The following is a 19,111-nucleotide window of genomic DNA, read 5'->3' as shown; positions in this document are numbered from 1 at the left end:
AGCGGGGAGCTCAGTCTCACAAATCATGAGATCATGACCTGAGCCGAAATCAAGAGTCAGATGCTCAACCCACTGAGCCACCAGGGTGCCCCTGGCTCGATTTCTGAACAAACATAAGAGTATTAACTTAGAGGTAGAACCACATGTTATTTCCAACCTCTTTGAAATTGGTCTTTTTGTGCTTTGGGTGCTAGAATTTAAAGGATTTTGTCTCTTCCAGCATTTTGTTCCCCTTTGTCACATGCCCAGGTCTTCTGTCTCTTCTGGTGTTTCCTGAGTACAGATGGACAGTAGCCTTGATGCTGGTTGGTATACCTCTCTCTGAATTCAGCTTCAAATTTGTGTGATTCTTGTGTTGACACATATCACACATATATACTGAGGCAGGAAAGATCTAAGAGCTTTTGAAGGGCCAGAAGGGTTCCCTGCTGGGATAGCAACAGTTCAAATATTATATTAGTCACAGCAAGTAACGCCAGCTGCTGTAACAGACAAAACCCAAATCTCAGGGGTCTCAGGCAATCGGTTATTACTTCTCCTTTGCTCTACAGCTCAATGCAAGTTATTGGCGGTGGGGGTTTCTCCTCTCCACGCAGTAATTCAGGAGCCTAGGCTTTTTCCATTGCATGGCTTCACACCATCTTTTAGTATCCTTCACTTTTTACCTAGCGGGCAGACAGGGAAAGGGAGAGAGGTTTTATGGGGCAGACCTGACCAGGGTGGGGATCATTTACCTCCACATTTCATCGGCCAGGAGATCCTGAAGCTACAAGGGTGTGTGGGAAGCGTAGTCTAGTAGTGTGCCCACGAGTGCTGGCAATCTTCACCACAAATATGGCTTGAATACATTGCGTACATCACGGCGTTGTCCCAGCTGTGCAGGTAGATGAGTTGGAGGTGGCTTGAAAGCCATAGGATGTATTTGTTCTTAGGGGAACACTCTGCCCTAAGTTAATTTGCTGGGGAGTTGAAATCCCAGCAGGTGACAATCGGGAGGGACCTGAGAAGCCCTTAATACCAGTGGTTTTCCCATAGCTGTGTGGTTTCCTTTTTTCATGTCTGGATCCCTGATCCCTTTGGAATTTGCTCTTGAGTAAGGTGTGAACTGTGTTACCTTTTCCCAAACAGCTAACTAAGTTGTACAGGGCTGTTTGCTAAAAAGCCCCAGCGATTTGAGAGGCCACCTTTATCAGATGCCAGATTCCTCTATGTGGCTGGGTCTATTTTTGGACTTTTCTGTTCTTTCCCACTGGTCTGCTGGTCTTTTTATGTGCCAGTACCACACAATCTAAAAAGGTATGCTTTAACATCTGGTAAGACATTCTTGCCTCTCAGACATTCAATGCTAGTCTTGCATTTTTTAAATGAAGAGCTTTAGTATCTATTGTCTAACTCCACAAAGAAGCTGGTTGCTATTTTTGTTGGGAGTGTTTAAACTTCATAAATTAATTTAAGGAAAACTGGCATCTGTATGGTGCTGTCATCCTATCCAGGAACAAGGAATGTCTTTTCACTTGTTCACATTTTGCCCTGTCTTTCAAAGGTGATACGAGTTTTGCATATTTTTAAAGTATATTCCTAAATATTTTACCCTCTTCATTGTTATTGTAAAGGGACTTTTCTCTTCCTTAATATCCTCTGATTATTTTATGTATATAAATATAGATACATATGTATATGTATTTAAAGGCTATTGATTTCTATGTGCTAATTTTATTTCCTGCTATCTAATGGATTTTTTTTTTTTTAACATCAGTAGTTTGCAACCTGCAAGGTTCCTGAGAGCCACCTAAGGAATATTTTGGGGGGCACCTGGGTGGCTCGGTCGGTTGAACGTCTGACTTCAGCTTCAGATCATGATCTCATGGGTTCGTGGTTTCGAGCCCCGCATCGTAGCTCAGAGACTGGAGCCTGCTTTGGTTTCTGTGTCTCCCTCTCTCTCTGCCCCTCCCCCCCCACTCATACTCTGTTTCTCTCTCTCTCTTTCTCTCTCTCTCTCAAAAAATGAATAAACATTAAAAAAATTTAAATATCTAAGGAACATTTTCCAATAGAGATGCCGAGACTCCCTCCCCCACCCAAGGTTGCGGAGGATGTCAGGGAAGGAGGATCTGTTTCTCCGTTCAAAACCCATTGATTAAGACCCAGAATGTGAGCGGCTCAGGTCACGAGTCAGAGTGGGGCTGGGCCAAGCACCACCCTGGGTGCGAATGCATTTCCCCCCTGAGACCAAGGGAAGGACCAGAGCCTCGGACCAGAGGAAGCAGGGCATGAACTCTCAAACTGCAGAGACACACATCCGAAAAAGGTGCAGCAGCCTAGGGGAGCAGACCTCGAGGCTGAGCAGAGCCGAACACCAGGCCCAGGAGGCCGGCACTCCGACTCCTGGGGAGAAGTGAGAACCTCAGAGCGAGCCCCAAAGGGGACGAGGACAGTGACTGTAGACACTTGTCGTTACTTGTTTATAGATTTACGTGTTTAGTTTTGAACTTGAGGTGCACGGACCTGAGCCAATCATCCCCTTGTTTCACACTACTTTATCACGGTTGGTTCTTTCTTCTTTTATGTTATGTACATTTTTCTTCTTCACTTATTATTTTATTGTTTGCCATTTAGTTATTACTTTTTAGTACTATTTTTCACTTGTCATTCTCTGTATCTCCCAGTTCTCCTTCCAAGCAAATATAGCCCTTCTTTTCCGTTTATAGTTCATGTTTTTAAAATATATTTTCTGTGGGGTGTCTATGTTTTCAAACACATATCAGCGGAAGTGTGTTCTAGATTTCGTTGTTGTTCACTTTGTTCCCCAAGTGCTCCGTGTAAGATCCATCCTATCACTTTGGGTGTGTCTGACCATTGCTTGGAACTCTGCGTGACTTTCCGAGGTGTGTCCGTGGCCCCAGCAGTGGCCACTCCACATACCTGGACAGCCCTTCACAAAGGATTGTGCTTCCCCCTCTGGACCTGTGTGAGAACTGGAACGTGAGAGGCTGGCCATGGGGGGTTCCCTGAGAGTGGCTGTCCACTCCCACCCAGCCAGGCAGAAGCTTTCCCCCAGCTCCATCCTGTCCCTGCCACCACGTCCCATGGCTCGGCTTTTACTTGATGCCAGGCTAATGAAGTGCTGATGTTATGAAACTGTGCAATTCTCGGACGACTGATGATTTGGAGCATCTCTTCGATGTGCTTGTTAGCTTTTTGAGATTCTGTTTCTAGAAATTCCGTTCCTATTCTTTGCCCATTTATTAAAAATGAGGGCAGTTCGGTTTTTCTTGTTGACTTGCAAGAGTTCCATGTAACTTTTATAAATGAATCCCTAATTTGTCTTGGCAAATATTTTCGCCTTTTCTTTGTTTTCCCCTATTTGTCCTAGGATTCCCTTGCTGGAAGAAAATCCTGAATTTTGATGTAACCAAATCCGTTTATACTTTGTGTTTTTAAAATGTAATTGAAAGCATCCTTTCCTTCACCTGGGTAGCAAAGATATTCTCCTCCATTTTCTTCTAATCCTTTTTAAAGTCTATCTCACTTTTGGGTCTATAGTCTATGTGACGGTAGGTAGAGATCCAGCATTATTTTGCCAATACCATTTACTAACCCCTCTCCCATCTCTGGCTCCTACTCTTTTATGAAAAGAAGCTAGTGATTCAACTACATTCATATCTGGGTTGAAAATATTATAATTAATTATATACACATCTCTAAATTTTAGTCACTCATTCTGTCCTTTTGGGTCCTCTCAATCCCTTTGTTTGAATAGTTTGAAGTCCCTGTAGGTGTTGAGAGCTAACACTGGTAGACTAGGGTTGCCAGATTTGGTAAATAAAAGCACAGGATGCTTAGTTACACTTGAATTTAGAAGAAACAACAAATTGCTTTTTAGTGTAACTATGTATCAAATATTGCATGGGATGTACTAATCCTGAAAATCACTGCTGACCTGAAATTTAGATGGAACTGGCTTTCTGCATCTTAATCGAATGACTCTCTGATATATTCAACCCACAGGGACGTGCTTTGACAGAGTCTTCCTGCCCTCCCTCACCCCTCTGCCATTGTCCCCACTAGTCACAAGGACACTGGTTGCACCCTATTTCTGGCTGACATGGCTCAGTTCCTGACCCGAGTCCTTCTAAATAACCTATCCTTAAATGAACATCTCAGTGTTTCACCTAAGGGTTTGACTAGACTAACCCTTCTCAGAAGTGAACATGCTTATGAACCACCTAGGAATCTTGTTAAAATGCAGACTGTGGTTTGTGGGTCTGGAATTCCCTATTTCTAACAGGCTCCTAGGGCACGTCAGTGCTGCTGGTCCGTGGACCATCCTCCGGTAGTAAGGAACTAAGGGGTTCCTGTGCACATCCCTAGGGGGCCTGGTTGTTAAACCATCGGGACTTCGGGAACCAGAGCAAAGCCCAAGTTGGCCTACTCATATTCCTTTCCTCCGTGCCAAAGCCTGGAATAGGACAAGAGCCCATGTTTGAGAGAAGACAGGTCACACGCTTGGAACTGTCCTGGACTCTTCACACATCCTCCTCTGGCTGTTGAAGATGAACGTTGCCATCACATGTGTGTGAGCCATTGGTTGATCCTTTGTGGTCCGTCCGCACACACACCTCCCTCGGGGTGCTTACCTCCTCAGCTGCGATTGTAGCTTTCTTGTCCCTCTTGCTCATTAGACTGCAAGTCACCCGAGGGGCGAGATGGCGGCGGCTCTAGCTCCGTACCCCAGCATCCAGTGCGGTGTCTGGCATGTAGCAGCTGCTTAGGAAATCTGAGTTAAATGAGGGAAAGAAAGAACAAGTGAACACTGACTTCCACTGTCAAGGCTGTCCTTAAAACCATTTTTTGATTCACTTTTAAGTGCTCCCTGTTGTTTTGCTGTGGCTGTTCCCTAAGGGAGGAAGGAGTCCTGGGAAGTTTCCCTCTCTCCATTTTCTGTTTTCCTGTTTCCCCGCTGTCAGCTACACCATACCACTCACCCACCCCACTCTTGGGGACTTCAATAGGCCAACTTCTCCGCTTGACAGAATTCCTGTTTCCCAGTCTTCCAGCCGCTAGGCCTTCTCCATGCTGATCTGAAGAGACTCCTTAGTTCTCAGTCTCTTCAGCTCTTTTCCTTCTCCCCAGACACCTCAACAGCATACCCTGCACTTCCCGCTCCCCATGTCTCCAACATTCCTTCCACCTGCCACTTCCCAGGGGCTCTGAAAGGCTAAGTCAACAAGTCAAGTTGTATCTGCCAAGGTTCTTTGATGGCAAGCAACAGAAATCAAATCTGGCCGATGCAAGGCCAAGGGGACTTTATCAGAGGTCTGTTGGGCTGCTCATAGAACACACTAGAGACTAGAAGACCAGGCTTGGAAACAACAAATGAGGACCAGGACGTGCAGCAGGTATACCCAATTACCTTGCCTTGCCCGGAAAGCCTGAGAATGAGTGAGCTCTGTCTGGGCCTCCCGTCTGACATCACTCTGCTCAAGATCTAGTCAGGGATAGTGCCGTGGCTTCCGTGGGCCCTGGTTGGCAAGAGTGATGGGGGCACCTCGACTGACAGTTGCCCCAAGAATTCACAATAGTGGTGGAGGCTTCCTTTAAAGGAAATATAGCTGTTGGTAGAAAGTAGTAAATAATGCCTGCTGGGCAACAAACAAACAAATGAGCGAGAAATCTGACAGGTGTGTGGCAGGGTGTGGGTGAGAGACCCCAAGGTATTCCTGGTTTCCGGCTGCTTTTCATAGTGGGAACACTAAGAACCTATTAGGAATGAAAGGAGATGATGTAAATAGTTCCAGGAGATGCAAAAGGTGGGGCCCAGGACTCTTTTTCTAATTCAGATCTGGTCACCAACGTGCTGGACAACCTTGGGCGAGTCCCCTTACCTCTCTGGTCTTGGCTGCTTTACCTATAAAATGATGGCTTTGATGCCATGCTATCTAGGACATCTTCCAGCAGTAAAATCCTACCCAAGGCTTGCCAATTTTGCTTGACGTACACTGAAATGCAGATTTAATATTGTAGAAGGTAACATGATTTTGGAAGGCAGATTCTCAGTGTATGGTATTTACAAAGGCAACTTGGAGAGTTGAGGCTGTATTCTACTGCTCTTACTACTAATATAGCTCATACATTAAGCATTTACTATATGCCAAGCATTGTTCTTTTTTTTTTTAATGTTTATTTACTTTGAGACAGCACACGTGGGAGGGGCAGAGAGAGAGAGAGAGACAGAAAGAGGGAGAGAGAGAATCCCAAGCAGGCTCTGCACAGAGCCCAGCATGGGGCTCTATTCCACAAACTGTGAGATCATCAAGAGTCTGCGCTTAGCTTAGCTGCTTGACTGACTGAGCCACCCAGGCACCCCTGCCGAGCACTGGCCTAAGTACTTTAATGTGTTCATTTATTTCATCCTCACAATTCTGTGAGGCAGCTTCTATTATTACGTCCATTTTACTGAGAAGGAAATGGAAGCACAGCCAGGCCAAGTAACTTGCCCAAGGTCACACAGGTTGTAAGTCCAAGACCTGAGTCAGACCCTGAGGTCTGTGCCTTTAACAGGCATGCCAAGTGGCCTGTTTGACCAAAACCAGCCAATTAAAAACAGCCCAGGAGAAAAAGTGCTATTGTGTAGAAAAACTGTGCCGTGTGCTCCTTCCCTGCCCTGACCTGCCTAGATTATCTGGAAATATCTATACATATGTAACAGTTTCTGCAGAGCTACTCAACCCATCCCTGGACTTTCCCTGCCTAATCATAACCACTACCTCATTTGCCTTCAAAGACTAAAACTTAGCATTAGGTCAGTCGCATCTATTTCAAAAGAAGTCAGGATTTTTTTTTATTTTTTTATTTTTTTATTTTGCGAAAAACAAAGTAGGAAAATACACACATGTGACCTGCCGCTGTTACTCGCTAGCAGGGGTCCATTTTATTTGCGCTTCTAATGACCCCAAAGGAATATTTTTCAGCATGTATAACTTTTAACTGGTCCATTAACCAGATTAGTCAGTGCAGGAATTTCTCCTTTACCGCTGAGTGCGGATCTCGTTATAGTGATTGGGCCAGATTACTAATTGCTGGCTTTCTGGACTTGTCAAATGCATTTAAAGAAGGTGGTGGGTGGGTGGGAACCAGTATTTTCATCTTGGTAGGTCTGATTGTGCTTAATGGCCTTTCCCAGTAGGGCTGGTGCTGGTGCTTAAATACATAGCAAAAATAGCCATCCGCAGAATGTTTCTGAGAGCTGGAAAAGACCCCTGGAGACCATCTGGGCCAATCCTATCCTGACCCACAGAAAGCTGAGGACCAGAAGTGCAGTGGCAGACTGGTGTGGAAGGAGCTGGAACCCAGAAATGCAGGTTAGAGGCAGAGATGGAGAGTGGGAGGGGCCAGGCCCACACCCTGCTCTCCTACCAGCATTTCACCCTGAGTCCCCAATCTCAGTTGTGGCTACCACTGACATTCTGACTTTGCATTATCTTTGTCCCACGTGCTCTGTAATTTACTTAATATCTTTCTTTAAATCAACCCATGTTTTAAACTTCATTTATTTTTATTTTTTTTTTATTTTTTTATTTTTTTCAACGTTTTTAATTTATTTTTGGGACAGAGAGAGACAGAGCATGAACGGGGAGGGGCAGAGAGAGAGGGAGACACAGAATCGGAAACAGGCTCCAGGCTCCGAGCCATCAGCCCAGAGCCCGACGCGGGGCTCGAACTCACGGACCGCGAGATCGTGACCTGGCTGAAGTCGGACGCTTAACCGACTGCGCCACCCAGGCGCCCCAATTTTTATTTTTGTTTTAAGTTCATGTATGTTGGGGGAGACAGAGTGTGAATGGGGAAGGGGCAGAGAGAGAGAGAGAGAGAGAGAGAGAGAGAGAGAGAGAGAGAGGAAGAGAGAGAATCCCAAGCAGGCTCCACGCTGTCAGCATAGAACCCAGCTGGAGGCTTGAACTCACCAACTGTGAGATTGTGATCTGAGCCAAAATCAAGATTTGGCTGCTTAACCGACTGAGCCACCCAGGCGCCTCAAACTCCATTTATTTTTAAAAGGTTTCGTTAGGGGCACCTGGGTGGCTCAGTCAGTTAAGCATCTAACTTCAGCTCGGGTTATGATCTCATAGTTGCTGGGTTTGAGCCCCGCACGGGACTCTGTGCTGACAGCTCAGGGCCTGGAGCCTGCTTCCCATTCTGTGTCTCCCTCTCTCTTTGCTCCTCCCCCGCTTGTGTTCTGTTTCTGTTTCAAAAATAAATAAACATGAAAGGTTTCTTTGAATAGAAAATGAACACTTGCCACATATTTAAGGTAACCCAATAGATAAAATGAATTATAACAAAGCCAAGTGGTTAAAAAGGGAGATGCACAAACGGAATGTTACAGACACAGGAAAACCTAATGAAGACTGCTTGTTACTCATCATCAGAAAGATGAGAGCAAAGAGGGACTCTCACCATGAAGCTGTTATTTAATACCCTGCATGTTGAACACCTGCATGCATTTTCCCCATTAGCCTGGGTCCACACGCCAGCCTGCAGCAAAGGACCAAATACAGGACGTGGGCGGGTCAGGTCGAGTCTGGCTCTGCCACTTGGGCAGTTTCTCGAGCTGCCAAATTCCGCGTTAGAGCCCTCTCGAGGGGTTGCTGTGATGTTGGTGGCAGTGTTGGCAAGGCACCTATTCAATTACCTCCCTATTTTGGGTCCGATTAGTGCAACTTCTGTGGGAACCACACTAAAAGGATGAAAAATTCCCTGTTTTGTTTTTCCTGCATGATTCTTTTTTTCTTTTTTTTTTTTTATATTTTTTTTTAACGTTTATTTATTTTTGAGACAGAGAGAGACAGAGCATGAACGGGGGAGGGTCACAGAGAGAGGGAGACACAGAATCTGAAACAGGCTCCAGGCTCTGAGCTGTCGACACAGAGCCCGACGTGGGGCTCGAACTCACGGACCGCGAGATCGTGACCTGAGCCGAAGTCGGACGCTAAACCGACCAAGCCACCCAGGCGCCCCCTTTTTTTCTTTTTTAACTTTTTTTAATGTTTAATTTTGAGAGAGACAGAGTGAGAGTGGGGGAGGGGCAGAGAGAGGATGACATAGAATCCAAAGTAGGCTCCAGGCTCTGAGCCGTCAGCACAGAGCCCAACGTGGGGCTCGAACCCACAAACTGTGACATCATGACCTGAGCTGAAATCAAGAGTCAGATGCTTAAATGACTGAGCCACCCAGGCGCCTTTCCTAACCATGGGCATCACTGGCCCTAAATCTCTAAACCTAAATAGGAAGAATTTACGTAGAAGGAGCTTAACATTTTGTGGGGAAAGTAGGGAAAGGGGCCAAGGCAGAAATGATTTTGGGGGAAATTTTTACAACGATTTCAATAAGAGCAACAGAATCAACACACATTTCCCCAGCAATATTAAGAATACTTATTGACCTCCCTGTTATAGCATTGGGTACGTGACTTTGTTGGTTCTGTCCTTTTTTTGTAGGTATTGTGTATAGTACAAAGTGTTTCTTTTTTCCTTTCTTTTTGTACTGGAAAAACCCAGTAGTCCTCCTGAGTAGGGAAAAACCCAGTTCTTCTCTCCAGGAGTGTCTCCTTTCACACAGAACACTTCCCTTCTGACACTTCTGGTCACCAGACAGGTGGGGTTTTCCCCGCATGAAACAATTCTGTGACACCAGCTGAGTCACAGAATCTAACTCCATTCTGACACTGTCTACCTAGAGGCAGTGTAAACTTGCACAAAGTCACAATGCAAAAGGCCATTTACTGGGGTCACTGAAGCAACAGACCTCCTCCCTCCCCGGAGGAAATGGTTCTCAAGCCCTGTCCTTAACACCCACTCAACAGTTTGGTCCCGCCTCTTTAAGAAGCCCAGCACGATGGAGCCACCAGAAATGCAGTGACTCCCTTCTGATACCCCGGTGTCTTAGTTTCTCTCTCACAGGTATTTCTGGCATGTTCCACGCTCCTCAGACCTCAGAGCATTTCCAGTAAGCCACGCAATAACCTGCAGAGGTGTTTGCCTCTGGGGACAGAAACAAGGGTGCAGGAGTGGGAAGGAGACTCATAATTCACGGTTAACTCTGGTTCTCATTGGAACTTTTCTTTTTCTTTTTTTTTTCTTTAATGTTTCTTTATTATTGAAAGACAAAGAGAGTCAGAGCATGAGCAGGGGAGGGGCAGAGGGAGAGGGAGACACAGAATCTGAAGCAGGCTCCAGGGTCCAGCTGTCAGCACAGAGCCCGACGCGGGGCTCGAACTCACAAATCACGAGATTGTGACCTGAGCCGAAGTCCGACGCTTAACTGACTGAGCCACCCAGGCGCCCCTCATCAGAACTTTTCAAACATGCATATGTTCCCTTAACTTAATAATGGTGACACTAAGTGGCACCCTGCCCTCCTGTGCCAGACATTCATGCTAAGCAATTAACCTGTCCTATCCCAGGCAGTTGCATGAGCTAGATAGGATTCTTTTTTTTAATATGAAATTTATTGTCAGATTGGTTTCCATACAACACCCAGTGCTCACCCCAACAGGTGCCCTCCTCAATAGGATTCTTAATGATCCTCCTTTTACAGAGGCATAAAGAATGTAAACCATGGGTGGGGGACTTAGTCGGTTAACCATCTGACTTTGGCTCAGGTCATGATCTTGCGGTTCTTGGGTTCAAGCCCTGCATCGGGCTGTATGCTGACAACTCAGAACCTGGAGCCTGCTTCAGATTCTGTGTCTCCCTCTCTCTCTGCCCCTCCCCTGCTCATGCTCGCTCTCTCTCTCTCAAAAATCAATAAACATTAAAAAAATTTTTTTAAATTAAGAATTTTAATTCCAAGATAGTTAACCTACAGTATTATATTAGTTTCAAGTCAAGTGTACCATATAGTGATTCAACACGTTCATACATCACCCAGTGCTCCTCACAAGTGCCCTCCTTAATCCCCATCACCTGTTTAACCCATCTCCTGACCCCTCTTCCCTCTGGTAACCATCACTTTCTTCTCTGTAGTTAAGAGTCTGTTTCTTGGTTTGCCTCTCTCTCTTTCTCCCCTTTCCTCTTTTGTTTTGTTTCTTAAATTCTACATATGAGTGAAATTGTATGGGTATTTGTCTTTTTCTGACTGACTTACTTCACTTAGCATTATACTCTCTAGCTCCATCCATGCCATTGCAAATGGTAAGATTTCATTCTTTTTCATGGCTGAGTAATATATATGTATATCATATGTGTATATCACATCTTCTTTATCCATTCATCAGTTGATGGATACTTGGGCTGCTTCCATATCTTGGCTATTGTAAATAATGCTGCTATAAACATAGGGGTGAGTGTATTCTTCTGAATTAGTGTTTTTGTGTTCTTCGGGTAAACATCCAGTAGTATGATTACAGGATCTATTTTTAACTTTTTAAAAAAATCATTTTTAGAGAGAGCGGAGGGGGTGGGCAGAGGAAGAGAGAGAAAGAGAGAGAATCTTAATAGGCCATGCACTCAGCACAAGCCCAAGACAGGGCTCAATCCCATGACCATGGGACCCAGGGACCATGACCTGAGCCAAAATCAAGAGTCCGAAGCTCAACTAACTGAACCATTCAGGCCTCCATAGTGTTTTCCACAGTGATTGCCCTGGTTTGAATTTCCACCAAGAATGCACAAAAGTTCCTTTTTCTCTACATCCTTGCCAGCACTTGCTGTTTCTTTGTGCTTTTGATTTTAGCCACTCTGACAGATATGAGGTGATATCTCATTGTCATTTTGATTTGCATTTCCCTGATGGTGAGTGATATTGAGCATCTTCTCATGTATCTGTTGGCCACCTGGATGTCCTCTTTGGAGAAATGTCTGTTCATGTCTTTTGCCCATTTTAATCAGATTATTTGCTTTGGGGGCTGTCGAGTTGTGTAAGTTCCTTATATATTGGCTACTAACCCTTTATCAGTTATGTCATTTGCAGATATCTTCTCCCATTCCGTAGGTTGTCTTTTAGTTTTGTTAATTATTTCCTGCACTGTGCAGAAGCTTTTTATTTTGATGGGGTCCCAGTAGTTCATTTTTACTTTTATTTCCCTTGCCTCGGGAGACCTATCTGGAAAAATGTTGGTATGGCTGATGTCAGAGAAATTACTACTTGTGCTCTCTTCAAGGATTTTTATGGTTTCAGGTCTCACATTTAGGTATTTAAATCCATTTTTACTTTACTTTTGTATATGATGTAAGAAAGTGGTACAGTTTCATTCTTTTGCATGTAGCTGCCTGGCTTTCCCAACACCATTTGTTGAAGAGACTGTCTGTTCCTCACTGCATATTCTTGCCTTCTTTTTTGAAGATTAATTGACCATAAAATTGTAGGTTTGTTTCTGAGCTATATTGAATAAAAGAGGGGAGAGTGGGCATCCCTGTCTTATTCCTGACCCTAGAGGGAAAGCTCTCAGCTTTTCATAACTGAGCATGATGTTAGTTGTGTGGTTTGTTTCTGAGCTCTCTATCCTGTTCTATTGATATATGTGTCTACTGTTGTGACAGTACCATACTGTCTTGATTACTACAGCTTTGTAGTGTAACTTGAAATCTGGAATTGTGAGGCCTCCAGCTTTCTCTTTTTCAAGATTGTTTTGGCTCTTTGGGGTCTTTTGTGATTCCATGCAAATTTTAGGATTATTTGTTCTAGTTTCATGAAAAATGCTGTTGATATGTTGATAGGGATTGCATTAAATCTGTAGATTGCTTTGAGTAGTATACACATTTTAATGATATTTGTTCTTCCAATCCATGAGCATGGGATATCTTTCCATTTCTCTGTGTCATCTTCAATTTCTTTTGCTAATGTTTTATACTTTTCAGACACAGGTCTTTCAACTTCATAGTTAAGTTTGTTCCTAGGTATTTTATTATTTGGGGTAAAATTGTAAATGGGATTGCTTTCTTAAGTTCTCTTTCTGTTGCTTCATTATTAGTGTATAGAAATGCGATGGATTTCTGGGCATTGATTTTGTATCTCATGACCTTAAATTCTAATAGTTTTTGGACAAAGTTTTTAGGTTTTTTTTATACATAGTATCATGTCATCTGCAAATAGTGAAAGTTTTACTTCTTCCTTGCCAATTTCGATGCCTTTTATTCCTTTTTCTTGTCTCATTGCTGTGGCTAGGACTTCCAGTACTATGTTGAATAAAAGTGGTGAGAGTAGACATCCCTGTCTTCTTCCTGACCTTAGAGGGAAAGCTCTCAGTTTTTCATAATGGAGTATGATGTTAGTTGTGGGTTTTTCATGTATGTATGGCCTCTATTATGTTGAGGTATGTTCCCTCTAAACCTATTTGTCAAAGGTTTTTATCATGAATGTAAGTTGTGCTTTGTCAAATGCTTTTTCTGTATTGATTAAAGTCATCATATGGTTTTTAATCCTTTCTTTTATTAATGTGGTGTATCACGTTGATTGATTTGTGAATATTGAACCACCGTTACATCGCAGGAATAAATCCCAGATCGTGGTGAATGATTTTTTTTTTCATGTATTGTTGGATTCAGTTTGCTAATATTCTGTTGAGGAGTTTTACATCTATGTTCATCAGAGTTATTGGCCTATAGTTCTCTTTTTTGTAATGTCTTTATCTAGTTTTAGTTGCACGGTAATGCTGGCCTCATAGAATGAATTTGGAGGGTTAGCTTTTCTTTAGGTGGGCTCAGCAGTAGGGCTGGCAGACGGGCAGATGCATGTGTCACCCAAAGAGGACAGCTTCCATCCAACCACGCTGCTGACCACTGCCAGGCACAAATGTGGCCCCGTGTTGACAGGCTTTTTGCCTTTCAGAGGAAACCCAGGGACCAGCACTATCATGTGAAATGTCCTGGTTTTTAAAAGCTGGCCACTAATTCAAATATTTTGAAAGCTCAGCATTGGCCAAGCTCAAACTCCCGCAGACTAAATGCAGTGCGTGGGATGCCAAGTCATACCTTCACCTGCTTATTCTCCGGAGGTGAGTGTACTGTATTCCACAGATGCAGGGATCGTTTCTGGGCCAACTCCCACATCTCTGGCCTGACCTTTGTCTTCACTTCTAGACCTACAAATCCAGCCTCCCCTACAGGCACCTCATGCTCAACACATCCAACACTCTGGCCCCTTGTGCCCGCATCTCTCTGTTCTTCAAGAGAAGCTGGAAATCTGGATTTGCGTGTGACATTACCAATTTTAAAAATTCACATTAAAATTTTTGTTCAGATGAAAAAGTACTTTTTCTTGGGCCACACGCTGCCACTCTTGATTTAGCGCAAGCTGGCTGCCCACCAGGCCCCGTGCTGAGTGCGGCACAGACACGATCTGAACTGACTGTGGCCGAGGACCAGAGTGGGTATTCGTATCACCCTGTTTCAGGTGGGGAGGCAGTCTCAGCAAGGCAAAGTCAGTCACCAGAAGTCACACAGCTAGTCCGTGGAGCATATTTCAGAGTTTACGTATTTTTGCTCAAGTTCATTTTCCTTTAAGTTTGTACAAAGTCTTACATCTTTCGTTATTCACTCTAATTACCATCTCCACTCCCAAGCTCCACTTCTCTCCATCCAGGAGTGATTTGTAGTTGAAATATACCACCACCCACATTCCTAGGATTGCAAAAAAGCAGTAGAAGTTAATTCACACATACCAACATTTCTAATAAGAGACACTCCTGGCTTTCGTAACGTCTCCTAGTTTGCTCTTACTGCCTTCCTCCCCACAGATATTTCCAGCATGTTCCACTCAGCTCAAACCTCAGAGCATCTCTGGAAAGCCACACAAGACACTAGTGGGAGCAGAAAGATGCTGCTTTTACTTGAATTGCTGGCCTGCTTTTTCATCCCAGGCAGTAGGGGCATATCCTACCAACTGGCACTTTTCTGGGAGGCGACTGTCTCTAGAGTGGTCCCGTCTAGAAAGACTGGGTTCTGAGGTCTTTCTGGGCGTGTGGGTTGGTAGGAATTGCTGAAATATATAGCCAGATACAGGACATCTGCATCTGCAATGGCACAGGAGGTGTGTTTTTTCCTATTCCTCCAGGTAAATCCCACTAAAAACCCTGGACATCATATGTAAACTGAACTGAAAGAGGCTCTGAAAGGGGAGAAAATAGGAAGACCAACTAGAGACCTCAGGAGCCAAGGAATGACATGGTGGCAAGCTCCTGAGTTTTTGTTTTGCCTCAGATATTCCAGTCTTGCAGCTAGAGAAGCCAGCAACCCAAAAATGCCAAGGGCACAGACCAAATGATACTTAACCCAAGCCTGCCCTTTCCAGCCCAAGGACCAAGAGAGAGAAAACTAATAAGCCATAAAAGTTTCAGACGTTGGCCTTTCTACACTAGTCAGACAACACAGAAGAAAAAAGTGGCCCACACCCACACCCACCAAGACTGAGTGGGCAACCTGTGTGTTTAGCTCCACCTGGGAGTAATGAGGCCACATGGCCACCTGCCTGTCCCCTGGCCCACAGCAGTGTCAGAGAGGATCAGCTAAGACAGAAGCTTTAAATAAGATCCAGAGTCTCACAACGTAATACAAGATCATCTGGCTTCTGTAGAAAATCACATATCTCACCAAGAACCAGAGAGATCTGAAATTGAACGAAAAAAGACAATCAATAGATGCCAACTGAAAGAACAGAGATTTTAAAGCAGCCATGATAAAAATGCTTCAAGGAGCAAGTACAAACATGGCTGGAACTAATGAAAACTAGAGATTCTCAGCCTAGGAAGAGAAGATCTAATCTTCATTAGAATTTCCAAATGGAAATTGTAGAACTGAAAAGTTTAATACTGGGGTAAAAAAGCTCAGAGGATGGGTTCAGAGGCAGAATGGAGAAGAAGAAAGAAGCAGTGAACTGGAAGACAGGGCACTGGAAATTACCCAGTCTGGACAACAGAGGGAACATAGACTGGAAAACAACTGAAGAGAGCCTCAGAGACCTATAGGACTATAACAAAAGATCTAATACTATATCATCTGAGTCCCAAAGGGAGAGGAGAAAAGATGGTGAGGAGGAAAAGGCTAAAATAAAAATACATATATTGACAACACTAGATGCTGACAAGGTCGCTGAGAACCTAGACCTCTCACATCAGGAATGTGAAATGGTATCGCCACTCTAGAACACTTTTGGGCAGGCTCTTAAACAACATGTAATTTCCTTATAGCCCAGCAATTGCCCTTCTGGGAATTTATCCCAGAGAAATGAGGACTCGTGTTCATACAAAAAGTTCTACAGGAGTGCCAAAAGCATTTTTATTTGTGATAGCCCCAAGCTGGTAATGACCCAGAAGTCCCTCAACAAACTGTGTGATACGTCCACACCACAGAATGCTACACACACCACCTGGAGATGCTGAATGAAAAGGTGAATCCTCAAAGGTCATATACTGTGTGACTTTATAGAACATTCTTGAAATGAGAAAATTTTATAAATGGAGAACTAATTAGTGCTTGGCAGGGGTTATGAAGGGAATGGGGGTGGGAAGGAAGTAGATGTGGCTACAGAAGGGCAACACAAGGGATCTTTGTGGTGATGGAATGTTCTGCATCTAGACTGTATCAATGTCAATATCCTGGTTGTGATATCATCCTACAGTTTCGCAAGATTGGGGGAAACTGGGTAAAGGGTACACAGCATTTCTCTGGATAATTTGTTAACAACTGCATGCAGATCTACCTGTATCTCAAAATAAAAAGTTTAATAAAAAAAAAAAAAAGCCAGATACAGAACAGCACAGTCTCAATGTCTTAACTCATGGTTTCCCAACCTGCTGACCACACACCATGCTCTCATCTATGTCGGTAACCAAGGATGCAGAGCTTCCAATTCTCTACCACCATTTCTACAGAGGCTCTGCTGACAACTTCAGCAAAATCTGTCCTCAAGCCTTTCACACTGTCTATTTAAAATGTTGGAATATTGGAGCTGGAAAACACTGAAACCACAGCTGTGTACAAGGTACGCTTTGGGCCCCCCCCCCCATAGCATCCATTAGATCCCCAGCTGCCGCCCCGCCCCCACCTTGAACAAATTGCCATCCAAGTAAATATAGTGTATTTAGCATGGCCAGCTTGAAAGCCAGCCCCCAGCTCCCTGCCCCAAGATTGCTGCCTCACATGGATATTGTAAAGCTGCATTTAGCTACCCTTCTCTGTCCCAGGCCTGGTTGGTGAACTGCTTGAGGCCAGAGGGCTGGCTGAGCTTGGCAGCACTTACAGCTCATAGCTTCTCAAAGGCTATTGTTTTATTTCTTAAGTTAGATCACAGGCTCTAAGCAGCCTGGGCCTCCTGCACACAGACAATGTGACATTGAGACACCAGCTTCTGGAATACAGCAGTTCTTTTCAACATTGCAATGGGATAAAGTTATTTATGAAAGAAGAAAAGGTGAAAAGGCCAGCTGAAGTCAGTGTGAGCTGGGGACCTTGGTCACACTCCTTGGGGACACAGGTATGGTTGCACCCAGGCTACAGGTGAGGAGATTAAGGCTCACAGGACAAATGGAGGAGCTGCTGCAGGTGGTCTGGACCCTAAATCCAACACTGGTTCCTGCACCCCCACGATCTACATTGCTAGTTGTACTGGATAGTGTTCAGACCTTCCCCTGGCCTGTGTAGATCCACCCCAGATTTCATTTGGGGGCCGGTCTCCTAGAACGTAGGGACAGTTGCTGGGTATGGGGGTAGAGGGATAAGGCCTACACTAGTCTGCCTTTACCCTACCTCCTGGGGGTTTGTGCACCCCCAACCCACTTTTTATGTGGGTGTCTGATCATGTGCATCTCTCTGCGGGTGTGAATGTGTCTGTATATGAGTGTCTGCCCATATGTGCATGTCGTGTGTGTATACTTCATGTCTACGAGTGTCTCTGCGTGTGTGTGTCTGTTTCTTTCTGTGTGTGTCTACGTGAGTTTGTGTCTCTGCGGATGTCATGTGTCTGCCTTTGTGTACCGAGTATCTGTATGTGTGTGGTATATTTTTTGTGTGTCTGTACGTGTCCATGCGTGTGTATTTGTGGGGAAGTCTATGTGCATGCCTGCGTGTGTGGCGTGTGTCCTTGTGCACATGTAGTGTCTACATGTATCTGCATGTGTCCCTGTGTCTGCACGTGTACTATCTGTGTGTGGGTCTGTGCACGCATGCGGTCCGTGTGCATTTGCAGATTGTGTGGTGTCCGTGTGTGTCCCTATGCGGGTCTGTGTGTGCGAGGTGTGTTGCGCGTGGGTGTGGCGAGCCCTCCCGCGCTGACACTCGGGAGAGCCCGGCTGGGTTCCAGGCCTCGTGACGGCCCCCGGGCGGCCACCCTGGGGCGCGGCCTCCCCCGAGGCTGGGAGGGGAGGAGCGCGTGGCCGGGTCCGCGGGCTGCGCCCCCGCTCCTCCCCGCGGGCCGGGCACACGTGGGCCCCGGGCGCCGCCTCCCCGCACCGCCCGCCGGTCCCGCGCGTCCCCACCCACCTCGGGCCGCCCCCGCCGCCGAGCTGGCCCGGGGATAAAGTGGCAGCGCAGACGCCGCGCCCTGTCGCCGCGGAGCCGGCGGCGCGCAGCTCGGCCCGGCTCTGGCCCGCCGCAGACGAGGACCCGCGGCGCTCGGGGAACGCGACAGCGGCGCTCGTGGCCCCGGTAACTGCCTCCCGGCCCCCGCCCCAGCCTGCGAGTGCAGTCCCCACCGGTGGGGAGCAGCCTCGGGGGTCCCCGGCATGCTCGGCGTGGGCTCCCGCGCCCCTGGTGCGCGCGCGTCTGTGCACGAGTGTGTGCGCGCGTGTCTGTGTGTGCGCGTGTGTGCGCGCGCCCTCCCCTGCTCCCTCGCACCAGCCCCCAAACCAACTTGTCCCCGTCAACTCCATTTTCCCGGTCCCCTCCGGCCCCGTGCACACGCCCGGCGAAGTCTCCCGGTTTTTCCCGTGGCTTTTCCAGTGACAGCTGCCGGGCTCCGTTCCCTGCGCTGTCGGAGACAGGCAGGAAGCAAAGTTTGTCGGGAGCCTCGGGGGTGACTTTGCCTCGGGGACCCGCATTTGTGCGTGTGCGAGGTGCCTCGGTGTGCGCGGAGCTGGTTTCCCAGTTTCCGGGGCAGGGGGTGCCGGGCTCGCGAGCCC

At 45.9% G+C, this 19,111-nt stretch overlaps 1 protein-coding gene across 4 annotated transcripts in view; it reads left to right on the top strand.

Annotated features, from left to right (window-relative positions):
- Window positions 1–19,111, top strand: part of MGLL (monoglyceride lipase) — a 246,811-nt gene that overhangs the window by 108,820 nt on the left and 118,880 nt on the right. The window contains exon 1 of one of the 4 annotated variants that reach the window (XM_058725789.1): window positions 18,437–18,638. The exons of the other annotated variants lie outside the window; for them this stretch is intronic. The gene's annotated coding sequence lies outside the window, so the exon portion shown is untranslated. Of the gene's footprint in view, window positions 1–18,436; window positions 18,639–19,111 lie in introns of those variants that run through there. 4 annotated transcript variants of the gene reach the window in all.

Source organism: Neofelis nebulosa, chromosome 4 (assembly GCF_028018385.1).
Source record: "Neofelis nebulosa isolate mNeoNeb1 chromosome 4, mNeoNeb1.pri, whole genome shotgun sequence".
In the NCBI taxonomy this organism is placed as follows: Eukaryota; Metazoa; Chordata; class Mammalia; order Carnivora; family Felidae; genus Neofelis; species Neofelis nebulosa.
The sequence above is the reverse complement of the archived record's forward strand: the minus strand, read 5'-3'. Positions and strand labels throughout refer to the sequence as shown.